This window comes from Pleurodeles waltl, chromosome 2_1, assembly GCF_031143425.1.
Source record: "Pleurodeles waltl isolate 20211129_DDA chromosome 2_1, aPleWal1.hap1.20221129, whole genome shotgun sequence".
In the NCBI taxonomy this organism is placed as follows: Eukaryota; Metazoa; Chordata; class Amphibia; order Caudata; family Salamandridae; genus Pleurodeles; species Pleurodeles waltl.
In genome coordinates this window covers 450,602,700-450,626,387 of record NC_090438.1, presented here as the reverse complement: position 1 = coordinate 450,626,387, position 23,688 = coordinate 450,602,700, and positions in this window count along the sequence as shown.

The window sequence follows — 23,688 nt, the reverse complement described above, 5'->3', positions numbered from 1 at the left end:
TAATCTGTTTATCTTTGATAACCATCTTTATAGGCAGTTACAAGGGACAGCTATGGGCACCTGCTTTGCCCCCAGCTATGCAAATTTGTTTATGGGCTGGTGGGAGGAGCAGGTGTCAGATAAATTAACCCAATTTGAGTCCAATGTGGTCGTATGGTGTCGTTTCATTGACGATATTTTTGTAATTTGGAGAGGTGATGAGGAAGCAGCTCTACAATTTGTGCGGGATCTAAACACTAATGAGTACAATTTGAGATTTACTGAGCATCTAAACCCGAGGTGTATTGAATTCCTCGATGTTGAAATCGCTGTAAGAGACAACAAATTGGTATCTAAATTGTATAGGAAAACAACAGCTGGTAATAACTTGCTATGTGCTCATAGTGCTCATCCGGGGACTTTGATACGCAGTATACCGTTCGGGGAGCTACTGAGAGCTCGGAGAAACTGTAGTGAGACAGCTGATTTCCAACTAGAATGTGAAGTCATGTGTGAGAGGTTTAGGAATAGAGGTTATGGGGCGAAGGTTATTGATCAAGCCAGACGGAAAGTTGAATCTTTGAATAGAGCTGATGTCCTGTATGGGACTAAAAGGGGTCGTGTAAAGGAGAATGACTCCATTAGATTCATTACAACTTATAACAATCAGTCACATAAAATACGTACCATTCTAAATAAGAGTTGGCATATTTTACAGACGGACCCCCATCTGACAAGTTGGATTGAAGATAATCCTCAAATAACTTTTAGGAAAAGTAGATCTCTCAAGGACAATCTATGTCGCAACGATGTGACATTGGGAGGTTGCCTACAGAATACCATAGTGGATGGTTTTGTTTGTTGTATGAAATGCAAAGCGTGTAAAACCAGTAATAGCTGCAAGACATTGACTGTTCCAGGTAGATCAGACACTTTTGCAATCAGGGGAAGTTACAATTGTAATACATCTTACTGTGTGTATTGCCTGATATGCCCGTGCAATAAGCTATATGTGGGCAGTACAATTCACAATGCGAAGAAGAGAGTTCTGGAACATAGATGAGCTATTAAAAACTATGATAAGAATTATCCAGTAGCTAGGCATTTCTTTAACCAACACTTTGGCAACGAGAATTTACTTACGTTTGTAGTCATTGATCAAGTGAAGATCAGCAAAAGGGGTGGTAACAGAGAAAAACTGCTACGTATTTTAGAGTCTAGATATATAATAGACTTTGAGATGTTGGAACCTATCGGGCTGAATTCAAGTGAGGAGTTGAGTATCCATTTAGGGTAGTTATTTGGCATAGAATTTTTGATACAAGGTGAGGAAGTGAGGCGGTATTTTTTAGAATAACACTTTGATTAATGGTGACATGTATGGGAAGATAAAAATAATATTTTTTTGAAAAATATTCAGTGGTTTTTCTTATCAATTGCCACAGTAAAAGAACATGTATATCTGACTATGTAATTTGAAAAGGTCCACTATATGAGTTAGATCTGCTGATATAACATCTAGGGCAGCAAGATATCGTCCAAAGAAATCTTTTTAAAGTATATATGTCCATCAAGATGGTATGTCAATCAATGGTATTCATTCTAATATTGGTACAAATATTTAATATATTTAAATTACCGAAGACCTATAAGGAATATAGTAATACTTAAATGTATTTATACCCACTTGGGCGCTGTAGGATTAAATGGTAATAATGGTATTAATTCCGATTTGGGTGCCAATAGAGGATATAGTTACAATATCTGAGAATATTTATAGTTTTTTAAGAGGATGATTAACTTTATGGAATATTTATATCTTGTATACTTTAATGGTGGATTAACGAATTTTAGAATCTATTAACATCATTTAATATTGTATTCTTCCTTTTAGATTTTATATGTTGAGCAATAACATCATGATACATTTTACGAAAGGATGGCAATGGATATTAGAACAAACTGGAGCAATTTTGTAAAAAAATGGGGTACAAATTAATGTGTGAATCAATTCTTTGGACACTTTAAGATGGCCGCCACACTATGGCCCTCATTCTGACCTTGGCGGTCTTTTCGCAAGACCGCTGAGTTACCGCCGCGGTGAAGACCGCCGACCGCGGCGGTGTGCCGCTGTGCGCATTCTGACCGCTGGGAGCGTTCCGCCGGAAAACCGCCAGCAGCCACACTGGCGGTCGGCGGGAAAGTGGAGACTGGTCAACCTCCACCGCCACGCCAGCAGAACACCGCCCACAGAATTACGACCCACATTTCTGTGTGGCGGTCTTCTGTTGGCGGTCTTCTGTTGGCGGTCACGTCCCTATGGCTCCCGTCGCCTCCCGGAGGACCAACGCACAAGGTAAGTTGATCGTCCGTGAGGGGAGGGGGTGGGGGGGTGTTGTGTGATGTGGGCGTGCATGGGGGTGTGCGTGTGAGTGTGTAGAGGGAGTGTGTGAGTGCGTGTATGCGGGCGGGGGGTGCTGCTGTGTCTATGGGTAATGTGTGCTGTTCGGCAGGTGCGCATGTCGGCATGTATGTGTGCGGGTATGTGTCCCCGTTGTGTATGTGTGTGTAGGGGGTGTGTATATGTGCATGTTGGGGGTGTGTGCATGTCGGGGTACATGTATGTGCATGTCGGGGTGGGGGTGGGGAGGGGGTTCGTACCACCTCTGGGGGGTGGCAGGGGGGTGGAGGGTGTGGGGGGAGGACTCGGGTGGGTAGTGGGGGGTGGGGGAGACCCCTATCAGTGCCAGGGAAGGAATTCCCTGGCCCCGATAGTGCTTACCGCCATGGTTCGCACGGCGGTTCCCGCCCGCAAGAAACCGCGGCGGTAGGCAGGGTCATAATACCCTTGGCGGTCTTGGGACGACCGCCGGGCCGGAGTGCGCAAACTCCAGCCCCGCGGTCATGACCGCCGTGGCGGTCGGAGTGGAGAAGTAGCGGTCGGTCGCGGCGGGGACCGCCGCGGTCAGAATGCCATTTTTAATACCGCCGGTCTGTTCGCGGTCCGACCGCCGTCTCTCCGCCGACCGCCAGGGTCAGAATGAGGGCCTATGTGTTTTATGGTTGATGTATTTAAGAATTGTCCGTCATCTATGTTTGTGATCAATTTGGTTTTTAAGGTGAGCACTTTAGAAAAAATGTATCCATGAGTAAGGCGGATGCCGAAACGCGTTGGATGTTTCATGCTGGAATAAATTAATTCAAGGAATACTGTATTTTGGAGGTGTCCTGGTTCTCCTGTTATTTCAAGGGAGTGTTTGAAGATATATTAGGGCTTCTCGGAGCCCATCCAGGACCGCTGTATGAGCTCCTGTATTCCGGGACTTGTGTTTGGACTATATATATATATATATATGTATATATATACACACACACACACACATATATATATATATATATATATATATATATATATACATATATATGTATGTATATGTATATATATATATATATATATATATATATATATATATATATATATATATATATTACCTAGTGCCAGTTGCTAGGTAGTTATAGTTAGGACCTTGTTTCTATATAAAATACATTTTTTTTACTTGCCTATAGCTTTGGTGTTACTCCACAAAACTTTCCAAAACATTTGCCAGTCCTGTCAGCTGGTACCTGGAAAGATTTGGGGTGATCCATCCAGAGGGGGCCGGTTAAAAGGGGGGAGGTCCCAAAACACATTCTCCTCATTTATTCCTCCATAGGGATTTTGAACAGCGATAGCACAAAAACTACAGGACAGAATTACACCAAATTTGGCAGAAAGTTAGGTCCTTGCTGAAAAAGAAAACTTATTTTTTTGTTTTGGTGTAATTCCATTCAGTAGTTTTAGAGAAATTATGGAAAATCAAAAATTTGTATGTATAGGGAAGTGAAGGATTTGCGACCCCTCCTGTTCTAGTGCAGAGATCTGATTGGCCAATAACACTTCAGCAACAGAATTCGTCAAAGATTTGTCAGCCATCTTGGGACTGGCCTGAAGCCAAGTCCCAAACAACAGTAAAGAATAAAGAAAAGGGGCCAGGGGATGAACACCCTGATCCCTAAGCTCTGGTGGTAGGGTCCCAAAGGCATTCCTCCCCCCAGGGCTGCAAAGCATTTATTTTCCGGATGGATTTGCGGTTCATCCGCGGATCTGTGATAAAATAAAAAAATAAAAAATGAAGTGTGGGCTCCAGTGCTTCAATACTATAAAGCCTCCACATGGGCCAAGTCCAGGGGGTGTTTCTGTAAAAATGCGGGGGCGTCCTCGTCCGCCTTCCCCGGGAACCCCCGCCTCCCTGGGGTTTATGAGTCATATGCGAGGGGCCACGTGCCCCCGCTGCCCTGGGATCACTACCTCCTCAGGGCAAATATTAAATATGCGGAAGGTCTCCCCCGCAGTCCCACATAGCCCATAAAGGTCTAAGATTTTTTTTTTTTTTAACTAGAGTTCAGTGTGAATGTTTAGCAATCTTCACAAAGAGCTCTAGGTTTTTATTTTTTGAGCAGTCAGGTTCGAGTCCAGCCAGACTCGCTTCCCTTTGTTTTTTTTAAGGAAAAAGTACAAATTTGTTTTATTTTTGAAAATGACAAATATATTTTTGATTTTAAATTGTTGGGAGATATCTCATTCTAAGTATATTATATGCCAAAGCTTTATAAACTCTCTATCTCTCTTATTCTCACTTTGTTTCTCTCTCTCTCTGACTCTCTTTAAATCAATTTCTCCCATGCACACATCCACTCAGACGCTCACGCACCCACTCACAGACCCACTCAGACCCTCCTGTACTCACTCACTGCTGCAGTCAGACCCTCACACACCCACTCACAGACCCAGTCAGACCCTCGTGCACCAACTCACAGACCCACTCAGACAGATATGCACCCACTCACAGACCCACTCAGACTCTCTCACACATTCTCATGGGCCCACTGATAGCCTCATGCACCTACTAACAGACCCGTGCACACACTGACCCACTCACTAAAACACTTATGTGTGCGCTCCTACACCCAGACTGACACTCTCACAACCACTCTTACTCCCAGATACACTCTCTCACACCTATTCCAACACCTAAAGAGGCCGCAGCCAACTTCTGCTGTGCACAGCAAAAGGGCTATACACAGCATGGGGTTGGGTGTTTTGGGTAGTTGGCCGCAAGGTCTGGCTGCAAGCCACATCTTGCAGGCAGCACCTGCTGTGCACAGGCAAAGGCCATGCATGGTGCAAGGCTAGGTGATTATAGGGACTTGGCAGTACTTGACGGTGGTTGTATTAACGTATAGCAATGTAGCAATGAAAATTACTAAATGTTAAAAAATTAACTGAAAAAACAAAGTTTACTGGGACATTATAGTTAGGAAATAACATTTTTTTTAAACATAGAAATTAACCTAAAACGCTAGCGAGGCTCACATATAGTAACTAATGACAAGTATATATATATATATATATATATATATATATATATATATATATATATATATAAAATAGAACTATATATGTCTAAAATATGTATATATATATAGATATATATATTTTCTGAAATTACATCATAGAACATATCATGATTGAGATCATAAGCAGTACAAGGCAGGGGCACAAGTTATAGTTAGTTCTGCAACCTATAACTGGTGAATTTCTATGTGTTTTTTCATTCAAAACCGTCACTGAAATATTCACCTAACAACAACATTAATTTAACCTTTGGTTGTTTCAGTGAATTTCTCAAGGTTTTTTATTTTAAATAGATCTTTTTATCACACCTAACTACAATGTTACTTCAACCTTTTTTCAATTAATTTCTAGGGTTTATTTAACGTAAAGTTATACTTATTTACCATATGTAAATGCACCCCCCCCCCACTGGCTTGCATGGCTGCATCCAACACCCCGTATACAGCAAATCCTTTGGCTGTGCACGGTGGGGATGTGGTCATCAGGCCTGACCCTGGAAATCCCATCCCCCCAGGGCCATTTCTTTTTTCACTTAAAGAGGAGGCAGACAAAGAGCCCCCTACCAGGTCACTTTTGGCCCTGGGGACCTCATCCTCAGAGGCCAGCTGCATTTTTGATGGGGATTAAGGCACACACATATGATAATAGGGATCCCTCACTGCACTATACAGAACTGGCCTATAATAATATCACACATAGCGACACGAGTTTCATTTGTTTTTTTGTTTATAAGGTCTCAATCCCAAACTGAGTTGTGATGTATTCATTACTGACTCTCTCCCACCTGCAGCCACAGAATTTTTTGAAAATCTAGTTTCAGTATGTGATATTGTTAGGGAAAACCTATCAGTAGCCAAGCATAGGATAAAAGCCAAAGTAGATAAACGTCGCCTTTCTGCCCCTAATTACTCTACTGGGCATAGGGTCTGGTTATCCTGCAATTTTTTGCCATTTCATCAATGACATCCCAAACTTGGTCCATGCTTCCTTGATCTCTTTTCTATCATCAAGATTGTTAATTCTGTTGATGTTCATACCCAAAACCCAATTTCTTGAAGAGTACACCCGGTGTTACATGTCTTGCAGTTAGAAGCCTTTTTCTCACATTGGGCTGTCTGTTCCTCCAATCCTTTTTCAAGGAGTTCCCAAATTTAAAGTCTCTGGCATTTACGGTTCTTCTGAGAAGTTGCAGTTTGTGGTCTGACGGAAGGGTTATTCTAACAGTGATCAGTATTGGGAACCAGATACCATATCCCTAGGTTGATACAAAAATGCTTTAACTTGCACCGGGTGGGCATGTTAAGGTGAGGTGCACCAGTCTGAGTCTGGTGCGCGCCCAGTGAGCTTGTCAGATTGGCAAAATCAGACATGTTTATTGGATGTGCCCTTACTTACCTACAACTGCTGGTATGAGTGCAGGGTCCTCCTTTTCACTGGTCATTCGAAGTGGGGGTGGAATCCGGGAGGCACCATGCTTCCCTTTGGAGAAATCAAGCAGGACGTGACAATGTCATGATGGTGTGAGACTAGGGTTGGGAAGAACTCACAGAGTTTCACTCTGCGGATTTCTATGGAGTTACATAAAAACTCTCTGAGATTCCAAGGAGTTCCACCAACAGGCAGAAAATATTCACATCATGCTGCTCATGCTTCAATTTATGGGCAGTAGCCTAAAAAACACTTTAAAACATTTTGAATGGCACCATGCTGTGAGCACAATCGCACAGACATTTAAAGTGATTTTTCTGCTGCTGCATTAGAAAATCTACTCAAGCGGCAGCAACCTATACTCAATAAGCTGCCCTCTTATTGCAACCATCTGTAAGGGCCTGTGTTGAATATCACGCTAGGGGTTGCCAAAGCTCATATTTCTGAAGCCTTCCAGGAAAATAAGTCCACGTGGTGATTGCCTGAATTTGGCTAGAGCTCTGCTTTACAAAGGTTACATGGTTTTGCAAAATACCACCAGTTCTGCAGGCGGAACAAATGCTTTGCTAACCCCTTGGTGGGACTCCCTTACCCTCAGCCCAATCCATCATGGCTGCTGTCCATTAATTCACATAAGCTCTGCCCAGCCCGAAATGTGTGGAAGTGCTTCAGTTGAATTCTGGCTTCCCCTGAGTCATTCCTCCATATATAAACCCTCTGAGTTTGTTATCTAATGTGTCAGATCTCTCTTGATTCCTCAATTCCAGTTTTTTGATTGTCCTTTCCTTCATGTATTGTGGTCTGCTGTTGTTGGGTGAAATCTGTCATGTGCTCACATGGTCCCAACAACGGAGGTTACATTGGATCTGATGCTGGACCTCCTATCCCTACCAAGGATGTGCCAGATCCAGGGAGGAAACTCCTAGATCATGCACTGTCCCAGGGAGGATGGGGGTTGGGACAAAATAAGAAAAGGGAGAATTGCGATACTGAATCTGCTCAGTGACAGTCTAACACTGCTTAGCAGGATATGCCAGTCCAGAGAGGTTCTGTGTTTGTGAATGCAGATGTGCACTGGACCAGAACCTCTGGTTTTGTGATGAGGCATTGCATTAGGAACATCAAAAAAGCGCACCTACCATCACTACTCTAGCAGGCCTCTGCAGTCAGTAACAATGCATTAACTTTAATGACAAACATTTACAGAATTCTTCAGAATCACAGCATTAGAGCCGGATAAACACATAAATCTCTGAATCTCTTGAGGAATAGCTTGAAATACTGATTGGAGCCTCTGACACTCCCGCATAAACTCAGAACATAGATTGGAGTTACTGGCACTCCCAAGGTTACACTCAGAACATAGGTTGAATTTACTAGCACTTCCAAGGTTACACTGGGAACACAGGATGGAGAGAGGATGCTCCCAGGGTTACATTCGGAACACAGGTTGGAGTTAGGGACACTCCCAAAGTTGCATTCAGAACATAGATTGGAGTCACTGGCACTCCCAAGGTTACACTCAGAACACAGTTTGGAGTTAGTAATACTCCCAAGGTTACATTTGGAACACAGATTAGGGTTAGGGACACTCACTCCTATGGTATGCTACAAACACAGGTTGGAGTTTATCAGGTTGGCACTACTGTTAATCAGAAAAAAAGAGAGATAAGGCCACATTTAAAAGGCCTTATTGCCATAGGAGCGTCACTTTTAGTAACGCTCCAGTGGTGCTATGCACTGTGCGATATTTACAAGGTAGTGTTAAGCCAACTTTTGTGGCTTAACGCCAATTTGTACATATGGCCCCTTCACACACAGCACTTTTCTGTGGAAGGAGCGTGCAATGGGTGTTGTTGTGGGCATGCCACTACAACACCCATTGCATTTTGACGCTGCTCCAGATATACAAGTTTTCATAAAACTGAGGCAGTGGCAAAATCTAATACCATCTCAGGGGTGGCGTTAGCGTGGCACAACCAGGAGAAATACTTTTTCTCCTCATATTTTGCTCTTTCTAAGTGTGCTGCATTCTGCAGCACACATAGAAAGAGCAAAACACCATTTAAGATTGTTTTGTGTAGGAAGGTGTCCCTTCCTGCACAACAAAAATCTCCCCCTCAATGCAATCATCCTTGCACCATGGCGCAAAGGGTGGCTGCGTTGGCGCTCAGCAGTAAATTTAGCACCTGTGCAGGTTGCAACACAGGGGTGCACTGTATTCTATTAAATATGGCGCATCCCTGTGTTGTGAAAATGATGGAGCACGGCGCTGCCAATGTTTGTGCAGTGTCGCGCTCCATCACTTTTGTTATATATCTGGGCCCAAGTCTCTAATCCTTGTATAAGAACATCTCAAGTGTCAAGGTTGCAGGGAGGGTCCCGAGCATGAACAGGGAAGACAAAGCACAGAGAAGGAACTGGAGACAAGTCTATAGTCTTGAAGATGCTGCTGCTCTGACCTGCTCACTACTATAAGATAATTTGTGTACACTCACCTGATGCTGAGTACTTAGCCAGTTTCATAAACTTGTCCGAAGTTTGAAGAAAATCTCGAGGACTTGACTCATGAAGATGCTGGGGAACAAGAATAGCTGTGCAGCAAGCAGAAAGGAAGATGTGTTGAGGGAGCTGGAGCTAAGGAAATCCCCAGAGGAACTTGACTGTAGAAAACTAGAGTGCTGGGCGATACAGAAGGTGAATGCAGGGAAGATTTTTGTGCAGGACTGGAATGATGCAAGGCACCAATGCAGGTTTAGAAGGGGTTGTTATGCTGGAAGAAGTTAATGTCTTACAAGGCATGTGTCCCATGTGGAAGCATGGAAAATTTCAATGAACCTGAAGAAGTCCAGTGGTACACACAATGGATATGATGTCTTGCAGGTGGCAGGTGCAAATGTTAATTGGAAACAATTAACAAGTATAATGGAACGCAATGTGCATTATGGTGCAGTTCAATGGATCACAATGGATTTAATAACTTGTCCTAAAGGACATATGACAATTTGCAGGTGCAAAACAGACTATACTTGCATAGCAACAGCACAGGAGATTCAAAGGCTTACGTTACCTGGGAAGGGTCCCATTGAGTGCTCAAGGAAGGAAAGCACCACAAGTGAAAGATGACTTGGAGCGCTCGGAACAGGGAGGCACCAAAAGAGAAGGATTACATGAGCCTGAAGAGTAGAACCCACAGCTCACAGGGCACAAGGTATTGTTGTACAAATTCAGTAGGTTTTTTCTGCTTCACACTTTTTCCTTCTGGTATTTTCCTAAGAGGGCCCAGTTCAGCTTTGTATTGCCTTCGCTGGGTGGGAAGGTGACTTAAGGAGACAATAATCCGAGGTTCAGAGCTACATTTTTCAGACCCAGGTGACTCTCCTAGTGTTGAGCTCTTGTGAATAAACTTATTGGATTTAGTTTACATCAAAGTAATTTAAAATTTGGGCTAGCCTGGAAACTTATATCTCAATGGCAGAACGTTATCAAAAAACAGAAGGGAATATAGGAAAATGTGTTTTCTTGCTTAGCCTTAAATGCACTTTATTACATACTTTTGTGGATTTTCTTTTTATTTTTAAATGGTGTATTTTTTTTCTCAAACCTGTGTATTACACTATGACACAGTGAATGGCGATTGACTTGTTGGTTAGTATGAGTTATCTTAATGTGTCTACAGCCTTATGGCGACTCACAAATTTTACTATAAGATCGATGAATTGATTGGACCTCCTATTAATTGATACACTGATTTACATTTGAACAGAATTAATGTTTGTCAATTTGGCTTTGTTATATGGACTTATTTGTCTTAATAAACATATTTGAATCTTTTCCAATCTGTGATTTTTGTTCAGGGAGGACTACTATTGTCATTTTCTGTGGTTGGTGACTTCCTGACTTGTCAGTGATTCTTCTGTGGTTGTTAGTATTTGTTTCCCAGTGATGCTGGTTACATACACCAGAAAGAAGTTTGAGGTAGAAGGGCAACCTTTCCCTTTGTCCTTCCCTACCTCTTAAGTTACTTTACAGAGGTGACCATGCTGATGTACATCAGCAACAGTTCAGGAGTATCTCAGCCAGGCAAATAATAAAATGTCACATGGAGCAATTGTTCAGGATTCTATTTAAAAACATATATAAAAATGTATAAAATGCAGTGTGTATCTGCTGGGTAATGAAGATGCCATGTATCTGGTCTGTGAACTTTAGAGATTATGGTCTGTGAGATGGTTTAGAAGGAGTTAGTGTAAGCAAGAGTATGCAGCAGTTGTAAAAAAGTATTATACATTGCACTGTATTTCAATATCATTAGAAGTGCCTGACCTCAAACCTGACATGACACAGAAAAATAATGCTCCTAGGGACATATTTACAAGACCATTGACCCTCCTTGCGCCACACCTAGCATAATTATTTTACGCTAATATGACATTAAGGAGGCCATTTCCTCTTGTCTTATTTACAAAGTTGCACAAAGCATCCATTGCCCTATGCAGGGCGGCCCGTAAAAATGGTGCAGTGAAATTTTCAAGCTTTCACTATGCCAAATTTTGCGTCATTTTTAATACCTGCCTGAGGCAGACTATAACGTGACATTGCCATTGTTTTCAATGGGCCTCCCTTGACTTTGCAGGATTAATATACTTTTTTGGTGCTAATCCTGCAGAGCACCACAATAGCATCAACATTTTTGACTCTATTGTCCTATCGTGCGCCGTATTGTAAATATGGCGCACACGTGGTCTTGTTAGGGTAGTGCAGGGTGATGCAAGAAAAGTGGCACATTAGGACTGATATGCTACTTTCTTGTAAATATGCCCCTAAATATGTAAAGATGCAGGTCATTTTTTGATACTTAACATATGGAAGACTGCAATAGCTTTGTGAAAAACTTGTCCCCAACTTTCTTCTTAAAGTATAGTTGTGAAATCACTGTTCACCAATATTAAGAAAAATACATCACTACTCTACTGAAATCATTTATTACAGTTGTGCCGTGACATTACAATGAAGAGTGAGTGAAAAAGAGATCTTATTTGGCACTTTTTACTTTGCCACATTTTTGTAACAATCCTGAATCTTGATCATGATTTCTCTTTTATATGCCCATTTAAAAGTAAGAAGATAGCTCTGCAGAAAATATACTAAAGAGTTTTTTGTTTTCAGTTAAACCGGATGTTAGAAATGGGGTCTTTGGTTGGCAGTCAGGTTACCCCCTGTCCAAGCAAGGACCTTCACTCTAGTCAGGGTAAGTCACACACAATCCATATTATCCTGTGCCCACCCTCTGGTATCTTGGCACTGAACAGTCAGGCTTAACTTAGAAGGCAATGTGTAAAGTATTTGTGCAATAAATCATATAATAACACAATATAGCACCACAAAAATATACCACACAGTGTTTAGAAAAATATATAGGGGCATATTTATACTCCGTTTGCGCCGAATTTGCGTCGTTTTTTTCTACGCAAATTCGGCGCAAAACTAACGCCATATTTATACTTTGGCGTTAGACGCGTCTAGCGCCAAAGTATGAGGAAAGAGCGTCATTTTTTTGCGTGAACGCCTTCCTTGCGTTAATGAGATGCAAGGTAGGCGTTCCCGTCTAAAAAAATGACTGTGACGCAAATGCGTCGTATTTATACTCCCGGGCAAAAATCACGCCCGGGAGTGGGCGGGGCCGAAAACCCCTCATTTGCGCCTCTTTTTAACGCCTGGGTCAGGGCAGGCGTTAAGGGACCTGTGGGCTCAAAATGAGCCCACAGCTGCCCTCCCATGCCCCCAGGGACCCCCCCTGCCACCCTTGCCCACCCCAGGAGGACACCCAAGGATGGAGGGACCCATCCCAGGGACATTCAGGTAAGTTCAGGTAAGTATAATTATTATTTTTTTTTTATTTTTTTTTGGCATGGGGGGCCTGATATGTGCCCCCCTACATGCCACAATGCCCAATGACCATGCCCAGGGGACATAAGTCCCCTGGGCATGGCCATTGGGCAAGGGGGCATGACTCCTGTCTTTACTAAGACAGGAGTCATGTAAATGGCGTCTGGGCGTCGTTAAAAATGGCGCAAATCGGGTGGAGGCGATTTTTTTGCCTCAACCTGACTTGCCCCATTTTAAGACGCCCTAACGCCATTTTCCCCAACGCCGGCGCTGCCTGGTGTACGTGTTTTTTTTCCACGCACACCAGGCAGCGCCGGTCTGCTAGCGCCGGCTAACGCCATTCAATAAATACGGCGCCCGCATGGCGCTTCAGAATGGCGTTAGCCGGCGCTAATCTTTTTGGAGCAAAACTGCGATAGCGCAGTTTTGCGTCAAAAAGTATAAATATGGCCCATAATATTTATCGGGATAAATACAGGCCAAAACGATTAAAATGCAATAAGTATATGTTGAGATATCACTGAAAAGTGATATAAAGGGCCTGATTCTAACTTTGGAGGACGGTGTTAAACCGTCCCAAAAGTGGCAGATATACCACCTACCGTATTACGAGTCCATTATATCCTATGGAACTCGTAATACGGTAGGTGGTATATCCGCCACTTTTGGGACGGTTTAACACCGTCCTCCAAAGTTAGAATCAGGCCCAAAGTGTCTTAAGTCTTTTAAAAGCAAACAAAATCTATTTCAAGCACAAAGTACCTGGTTTGTGTGAAAAATATCCGCAAAGAACCGCAGAGGAGGAGAACTGTGGATACAAAGGGGTGTTCATCGATTTCTTGAGCCTCACATGGCGATGCGTTGTTTAGTTTTCACACAGAGACGGCTGTGCATTGATTTCCGGCACTCGCTCATGGATCCTCTTCGGGTTGCGGGGTAAATGCCCCGGGGACGATGCATGGATTTCTGGCACTGGCAGGACGAAGTCACAGGAGCTGCATCAATATGGTAGGCGTGGTGTCGAATTTTCTACCGCATGGCAGGCGCTGCGTCGATTCCTCTCTGGAAGTCCGGCTGCGTCGTTACGGCTCGGCTTTGTGTCGATCCGGTAGGGCCATGTGTCAACTTTCCGGCCACTACGCTGGCACTGTGTCGATCGGCTCATTGCGCAGTTGGGCTGTATTGTTCCTGTTCGGCGTGCAATTAATTTTCCACTGTGGTGCAGGCTGTGCATAATTTCTGACAGGCTGTGCGTGGATCTGGTAGGGGCGTGCGTCGAATTTCCAGCAACTACGCTGGTGCTGCGTCGATCTTCTCATTGCGAAGTTGGGCTGCATCGTTCCGCTTCGGCATGCAGTGAAATTTTCACCGTGGTACAGGCTGTGCATCATTTCTGGCAGGCTGTGCATCGAGTTTCACCGCACAAGGAGTCCTTCTTATCGAGATGAAGTCTTTTTGGTCCTGAGACTTCAGGGAACAGGAGGCAAGCTCTATCCAAGCCCTTTTCGAGCACTTCTTCACCACGGCCAGAGAGCAGCAAGGCAGCAGGGCAACAGCAAGGCAGCAGTTCTTCACAGAAAGCAGACAAGTGAGCCCTTTGAGAAGCCAAGCAGGTCTTCTTGGCAGGATGCAGGTTCTGGTTCAGGTTCTCTTCTCCAGGATGTGTCTGAGTTGGTAGGGGCAGAGGCCCTGTTTAAATAGCCAAATGTGCCTTTGAAGTGGGGGAGGCTTCAAAGAGGGCAGGCCCAATGTTAGATTATGAAGGGAGCAGGCCTCACAGCAGTGTAAAAACGAATTTAGGAGTTTTACTCTACCAGGACATGTAAACCACACAGGTACATGTCCTGCCTCTTGTCTACACAGCACCCTGCTCTATGGGTTACCTAGGGCACACCTTAGGGGTATCTTTTATGTAGATAAAGGGGAGTTTAAGGCTTGGCAAGTACTTTTAAATGCCAAGTCGAAGTGGCAGTGTAACTGCACACACAGGCCTTGCAATGGCAGGCCTGAGGCATGGTTAAGGGACTACTTATGTGGTTGGCACAATCAGTGCTGGAGGCTCACTAGTAGCATTTAATCTACAGGCCCTGGCACACGTAGAGCACTTTACTGGGGACTTATAAGTAGATTGAATAAGCCAATTGGGTGTGAACCAATGTTATCATGTTTGGAGGGAGGGAGCATATGCAATTCGGCACTGGGGAGCAGTTGTAAAGTGCGCAGAGTCCTAAAACCAGCAAAAACAGTGTCCAAAAAGTGAAATGAGGCAGGCAAAATGTTAGGGGTGACCACCCTAAGGTTGTTAGGTCTAACACCGGATTATAACCATTAAAACACCACTAAAAAGGATTCGTTTATGAGTAAGATTAGAATCACAGGATTTTGCCTCACTCTTAGTAATTTTGCGCCCTTTGCTGGCAAAGCAGTACACGCACTGCCCCACCTCAAAGAACATTTATGTGATGTATGCTTCCAATATAAGCCAATAAGCAAACACATATGCGGTTGTGGCCATCTGCAAGGTCCCTGGCTCCCTAGAACATGTTCTACTCCTCTTTCAGTAGAATGGTTCACGTAATTTGGCGTCCTCTCACTGTTCCCTGCATGCTCGAGTGCAATGGCCAAGAGGCTAACAACTGAACCTCGAGTAAGATCTTATTCCAGGATAAAAGTTACCCTTAAATTGTCATCCTCCCTCATTGAAAGCGGAACGGAGCTTTGCTTTCTGAAATCCATGTATCGGATGCGCAAACAATGCACTCACGTATGTTTTCAGAATCAATGTCTTCCCATATGGAACAGAACGCAACACATATGTTGTTGTCATAGTGGTTTGAAAAATGTGCAAATAGGTCTCATATCCCCGCTTACAGATCAATGGCTGTGTCATGAGAATTTTCAGCACTTGTATAGGCGTCCTGGGTTCTCCTGAAGCTGCAGGGCCGATTTTTCGGAAACTGCACTGCCCTACATTGCATACTCTAAATAAGAACATCTATGAGTTATTCATGTTACAGCTTAAAACATGAAGAGACAACCACTGCTTTGTATTTCCTAGTATGCCCTTCAGGCAACACAATATTAGTAAAAACAGAAAAGGGTCCAATTGTGAGCTTTCTCACTGAGAAAATAGACATTCGTGATACATTACTCTGATCACCAAGTTCAGTTTTCGTTCCTAGTTCCTCATGCCAATATTGAATGGAACTTATGATGCGCAACCAGGCCTTAATACTTTGCAATGCCGCTTATACAAACTACTGTAAGTGCACTTAATGGAAACATATTGCTCTGTGCTTGTTCTTTCCCCAAAATGGAAAATGCACTAAAACAGTGCTTGTCGCACTTAACAGAATGATAATAGGATGTTAAAGTGCCTTGTGCGTGAAACTCGAACCTATGTCATGTGAAGCAGAGCCACGCACACTTTTCAAAGAAATAAAGGACCAGCTGCTTCGTAAAAATCAATTTTAACAGTCCTCCCAGGCTTTCAAAAAAAGAAAAATCGCAGAGGCACAACCCCAAAAAGTAAAATACATTAATAATTCACAGTATTACATGCACCGGCAAATGATTTAAGGAATGCTGCAGGTAATGGAGTTTCTTTACTACCTCATCAGTTTTTTCACACATATAGGGGGTTATTCCAACTTTGGAGGAAGTGGTAATCCGTCCCAAAAGTGACGGTAAAGTGACGGATATACCACCAGCCGTATTACGAGTCCATTATATCCTATGGAACTCGTAATACGGCTGGTGGTAAATCCGTCACATTTGGGACGGATTACCACCTCCTCCAAAGTTGGAATAACCCCCATAGTTTTCTATCATCAAAGGCCCTAGAGCTAACAGCATGCATATTAATTCTTTAGCAGACTTCGTTACTATGATCAGATGGAACAGGTATAGTCCAAGTCAGAAAGCATTAAGGGCCAGATGTATCAAACTGCATTTTGGTATGTAACAAATCCAATTTGCGATTCGATAACTTGTTACCGAATCGCAAATTGGAATTGCAACTACATACTGATTCGGTATTAGGAAGGGACCTGTCAAGGGAGTCCCTTCCTAGTACTGAATCGCAGAGGTATGTATGATTGTTTTGTGACCATGAATGAGATCACAAAACTATCGCAGTTACCACCAATGTGATTCCCCTTTGTGAATGTATTCAAAAACATTTTTAAAGAGCAGGTAGTGGTCCCAAGGACCACTGCCTACTCTTAAAAAATGAAAAGAAATCTTTTCATTTTTCATTTTTAAACGCATCCCGTTTTCCTTTAAAGAAAACAGGCTAGATTAAAAAAAAAAAAAAAGATTGGTTTATTGAAAAGCAAACACAGACAGACATGGTGGTCTGATGAACCCAGCAGGCCACCATCCCTGTGATTATAGCAATTCACAATGGCTCGCAAATTGTGACCTACCTCATGAATATTAATGCAGAAGGTCCATTTGCGAGCCCTTGCGAATCGCAGTATGAAACTCCTGGATTTCCATACATTCCAATAGCGATTACTTAATAGCAAATAGCTAAATATCGCAATTAGGTAATTGCTATTGGATTAAATGATACATCTGGCCCTAAATTTATCAACCAAGTCACTTCTTGATATATCTCAAGATAAAGGACAGGGCATTGTGACACTGGCTTGAAATGAGAGAGCACTGAGCATCCTACACTACACATAGCAGATGTTTTAAACAGAAAATCTTCATTCTGATCATTTGTTATACTTATCTGAAAGACACAGTAGTGGGAACGTGTGTTAAATATCCACCATTTTATTGCTGCAATCCAATTTTAATGAGGTGAAAAGATATCTGCATCCAAACAAATCCTTCTCATGGGGTGAGACTGGAATGATTGAAAGAGGCGATTGAGCCCCTAGAAAGGAAGCAGACACAGAGGTGAAAGTAAGAGAGAAATAATTAACTGTTCATTAAAAGAGCATTTAAAATGAAAGAGTACAAAGAAGGGAGTTGAGGGCAAGTTGGAAGGAAGGTAGAATTGACAAGAGAAGTGAATGTGTGATGGAAGTAAATAAAAGCAGTAAAAAGCATAAGCACTTGAAAAACACCTGTTACTTGATTTTTTATGAAACAAAAGAAAGTAAACCTTGAGAACCACTGAACAAATCTCCACTGGTATTCAGAAGAAACTAAAAAGAGAAAAGTCTAGATATACTCCCCATCTAGTGTTTTATCCTCCTGTACAATTAACTTGGGCTTACAAAATCGTTTCAAATAGTAAACTTGCAGTGAAAAATAATGTTGGTACTTAAGCCTGGCTGGGCTCACGAAGGGTGACATTTATGGGGCACTTATGCCACTATAAGGTGATAATTATCTGTGCCTTTTTCTGAGAAAAAAAACGTTGCATGGCAAAGAAAAACCGGGAAACATTACAAACTTTAAAAACTAAGTATAAGAGGAGTTTCATAAAAATACGTCATCGAAAAAACTTGCATACCGCTTATCTCATATCGCAAAAAAGCTATCACGTCTTGTGTAAAGCAACCTCGGCGCAGATACCAACTGCAAGAAATTAACCATAACGAACACCAGTTACTGAGCTTACGGTTTTACTAATTTTTCTAACCTTGTAATTTAGAAGGTGTTTATATATTGTGTTGGAGGAGTTCATAGTATCTGCATTTTGTGACATACTTCATAACACAGAACAAATACTTATATTAACGCACATTAGACGGCTTAGAAACTATGGGACGTATTTATACTTTTTGGCGCACAACTGCGCCAACGCAGTTGTGCGTCAAAAAATTAAACGCCGGCTAACGCCATTCCAAAGCGCCATGCGGGCGCCTTATTTATCGAATGACGTTAGCCGGCGGAGCTGCCTGGTGTACGTAAAAAAAAATGACTTACACCAGGCAGCGCCGGCGTAGGGGAAAATGGAGCTTGGGCGTCAAAAAATGGGTCAAGTCGGTCTGAGGCAAAAAATCTGCCTCAACCCGAGTTGCGCCATTGTTTTTTTACTCCCACCCTCCATTGACATGACTCCTGTCTTAGCAAAGACAGGAGTCATGCCCCCTTTGCCAATGGCCATGCCCAGGGGACTTAAGTCCCCTGGGCATGGTCATTGGGCATAGTGGCATGTAGGGGGGCACAAATCAGGCCCCCCTATGCCACAACAAAATAAAAATAAAATACTTACCTGAACTTACCTTAAATTCCCTGGGATGGGTCCCTCCATCCTTGGGTGTCCTCCTGGGGTGGGCAAGGGTGGCAGGGGGTGTCCCTGGGGGCATGGGAGGGCACCTCTGGACTCCTTCCGAGCCCACAGGTCCCTTAACGCCTGCCCTGACCAAGCGCTAAAAAAATGACTCTAAAGCGGCTGGACGTCATTTTTTTTGACCCGCCCACTCCCGGGCGTCATTTTTGCCCTGGAGTATAAATACGGCGCACATGCCTCGGAGTCATTTTTTAGACGGGAACGCCTACCTTGCATATCATTAACGCAAGGAAGGTGTCCACGCTAAAAAATGACGCAAACTCCAAGATCTTTGGCGCTAGACGGGTCTAACGCCAAAGTATAAATATGGAGTTAGTTTTGCGTCGGATTTGCGTAAAAAAAAACGACGCAATTCCAGCGCAACCAGAGTATAAATATGCCCCTATATTTACAGATCGCATAATCTTGCTTTTATTTTCAAAGCATTGATTCCTCACTTATATCACATTTTTTCAGCCGGAACAAGAGACTAAAGATTTGAAAAAGGATTGAGAGATGATGGCAGTGTGCTCAAGTATTTTAAGTGATATCATAATCAGCATAGGCTGATGAAATAGAGCAGGCCTGTGATTGAATGTGCTCTCTGTTTTATTCAAATATTCATCCATTTTTGCACTCACTCATCACTCATGCAATAGAACGTGCATGCTTGTCTCGTTCATCCATTCATTCACTCATTGGCTCATTCTTGACTTCACCCACTCATCCTTCTTCAAGACCACAGACACAAAATCACACCAACCATGAAAGGACATCTTCAGTTATAAGCTACAAATATTGGCTTTACAACTACAGGTTCATTATTTTTGTGGTAATAACTATAGTTCAGAAAGCATTGCAGCTGTGTGTGTGTCATTATGTATATCTGTCTTTAGATTTTAAGAAAAAAATAGTCGTTTCAAAGAACTCATATTTGGGAGTGGTCAATGGTGCAAATACCTTTCATAGAATTTGATTTATGAAGATGGAAGAGAACCCACCAACTTAATAAGGCAACATCTTGCTAGACTAAATACGAGTTCCTGAAAACACCTTGCAGAAACCCATGGTAGTTATAGAACATGCAGCAGTCTTTTGTCCGTAGGCATGTGTGATAGGTTCAACCAGTACCTAACAATACTAAATACAACAAATAGCACTACAAAATATTTGCACTAAAATAAAAAGAGATATAGTAAGCAAAATGACAGAAAAACATTAAGTAAACGAAGACAAGAATTTTTAAAAAATAATTCAAAAAGCACTGAGAAAAAATGTCAATTACTGTTGACTGGGGCTTAGATGTAATTTCAGGCCAACCACATTGGGGGGATGGGTGGGTCAGGTAGGAGTTGTGGGCAGCACTGTCTAAAAAGTTGTATTTTGGCACTTAGGGCCATATTAATGTCCAAATGGTGCAACCCAGTCCAGCAAGTCACCTTGCTGCTCTGTGCTGTGTCATAGGGAAAAGGCAGATATACACTGTGTTTATCCCAATAAGACACATTCAAGGCTTTTCCTCAGTGCTTGCCCTCAATGGGCTGACTAGCGCCAACACAGGCACCCTTGCACAACAGTGCAAGGGTGCCTCCGCTGCATATACAATTGTTTTTGTGCAGGAAGGTGTACTAAAACAATCCATCACAGTGCAAGGGTACCTCAGCTGCATCCACAATTTTATTTTTTGCAGGAAGGTGCTCTTAAACAATCCTGGGAGGCTTTATCCTCCTTCTATGTGTGCTTCAGAATGCAGCATGGGAACACCCAGGCAACACCCAAGGAATGTCTCCCTGGGGCAGAGTAATGCAATGCAGCAATTTGGACTGAGTCGCTTTACTCAAGATTTATGAAGGCACTCGGGGCCATGCAAGGTAGAGTTACGTGGCTTCAAAAATCTAATTCTGTGCTTGCATTGCTCTTACACCACGTTGCATGGTGCAAGAGCATGACAAAGGGGCTTGTAAATATGGCCCTTAATCTTTTTTCCATTAACTCTATTTTGGTATGAGGCTAAGCAGCATGCATATGCTGTCAGGTATCCCTGAAAATCATGCACTGTAAATTTAACTCCAATAGAAAAACTTCACTTTAGACACAGAACTCTCCAAGCATGTGGTATTCCAATGAAATACTTGTCATTTTTATTATGCATCCTAGCCCTAGTTACAACTAGTGACCCTCCCCTACTGAATTTCCCCAATCAAACCGCCCCACATTTGCAGCAGTTAATATTTGCCAACCTACAATCTATCTGAGAAACCTTTGTTGAATAAGCAGGACCCAGACTTCAGGAATTAGAGCTCAGACTCCAACAAGGACGTGCTTGCTGTAAGGGAATAAGGATCCACAGGATTTATTTCCAATATGGAACAAAGACAGTGGTCTGGGAGGGAACCCAAGTTTAAATTATTCTTGTATGCTGGTGCTTGCTTAATGTCCAGCTTTGTTCTTTGTGATAATATTTGTCTTCTTTTTCACTCCAGGCCTCCACCTCCCAGGATAATAGTCCAGTAATTACTTCCCCCAGCCTCCTGGACCCCAGAAGTAGCTTTATTGTCTGTTGGCAGAAAGGCAATTTCACGACCCCATCCAAGCATTATCACTGTCAGGTATATACTGAATTATGAGAACACATTAACAGAATAACACAGGAAATGTTTAAACGGAAGAAGGCTAACAGAGCTTAGGTGTTTAGTGCACTAAACAACATTCTACTCTGTTTGCTCTCTCTCTGTAATTTGCAAACTGGCAACAACCCTGTTATTGGTGGTAATTAGATATTGGGGCAGAAGTATCAAGCGTTCATGCAGCGAAAGGCAGCAAAACAATGTGCTGTGCTGCCTCATATTGAGAGGGTAGGAATGAGCCCTGTCTATAAATATATGGTGCACTTGTGGTCTCTCCTTTCACTGGTGCACTCAGCACACCCTAGCGCCAATGCAGGCTCTCTCACATCATGGTGCAAGGGTGCCTGCTTTGCCGCCAGGTTTGTTTTTGTGCATGGAGGGACACCTTTCTGCACAGAAACAAACTTCAGAGGCATTTTTCCCTTTCTGAGTGTGCTGTAGAATGCACTTAGAAGAAGAAATAAGGATAACTTTTTTTGTCCTCCTTCCTTCTATATTAGGAAGGCATAGCTTTTTGATGCAGTCCCAGGTTTACTAACCTTGGTAAATTCTTACAATGTGCCAAAATCCATGGGTGGATGAGTAGGGACACCTCTTCTTCACCCATGGAATGCCATCCCAGGATGCCTTATGCTGCCTTGTGTTACTCCAGATTTACCATGCAACACAGGGCAGCGCAAGGCGGCCTTGTAATGCTTGGTAATGATAAATCTGGCCCTTGGTTTGTGGTAAATCAAAGTTCTATTTTTTTTTTTTTTTTTTTTTTAAATGCAGCAGAACATCTTATATACTCAATCAGCGTATCAATTCATAAATAATTAATCACAATAATTTACATTTTACGTATTTCATACCTTTAGTGTTGCCACCTGCTAAGTGAGGGCCATGCTCCGGGGCATATTTATACTCCGTTTGCACCAATTGTGCGTCAAAGAGTTTGACGCACAATCAGCGCAAACGTTGCCCCATATTTAAACTCTGATGCCTGAGCCCGCGGATGACTAAATTCCGCCGTGTGCGTCATTTCTTGGATGCAGCAACCCACCCTGCGTTAATGATATGCAGGGTAGGCGTTCCCGTCCAAAAAACGACGCAAACGGCCGTGCGTCGTATTTATGCTTCCGGGCAAAAATGACGCATGGCCGGGAGGCGGAGCCAGAAAATGACGCACAGCCCGATTTGTGTCAAAATTTAACGCCTGGGTCAGGGCAGGCGTTAAAATGGGGCAAACACACCTGTATTTACTCAGAATACACAGAACAAACAGCAGAGCAGCAGAGCAGCAGAGCAGCAACAGGGAGCCATGGAGATCATTCTTATCCAGCGTGCATGCAGACGCAGAGCCCAGCAGCAACAACAGCAGCTACCACAACAGCAGCAGGGACCCCAAAGGCAGTGCAGAAGGCAGGAGAGGATATTCTGCCCAAGAACAACCCTTCAGGGCCTCAGGGAACACGACATCATACAGAGGTACCGGTGGAACTGGCAGGCCATCCAGCAGCTGCTGCGAAAGATTGAACAGCAGTTGGCCCCCACTTTGGTGACACCCCGCACCATACCAACAGAAACAAAGCTGCTTGCCGTACTTCACATGCTGGCAAGTGGCTCATTTCAAACAACTGGTGCCCTGGTTGGCGGAATATCACAACCATCATTCTCCGCATTTCTGCCAAAAGTACTGGATGCCATCATTCGCCTGACACCCCGCCACATCTGCTTCCCTAACACACTGCAGAAGCAGCAGGAAACTAAACAGGGGTTCTACGCAATCAGTGGCTTCCCACACGTCCTTGGTGCAATCGACTTCACACATGTACGCCTTGTGCCACCTGCTGCAACTGAACACCTCTACCGCAACAGGAAGCACACACATTCAATCAATGTGCAGGCCATAGTCGATCACCAAGGAATGTTCACAATCATCGTGGCTAAATATCCTGGGAGTGTACATGACTCATTCTTCTTCCGTCACTGCACCATCAACCAACACTTCCAGGATGGACTACTTGTTGGTAAGTACAAAAACCTACTTATTCACACACTGCACAGCAACCCTCTAGGACACACAACACATA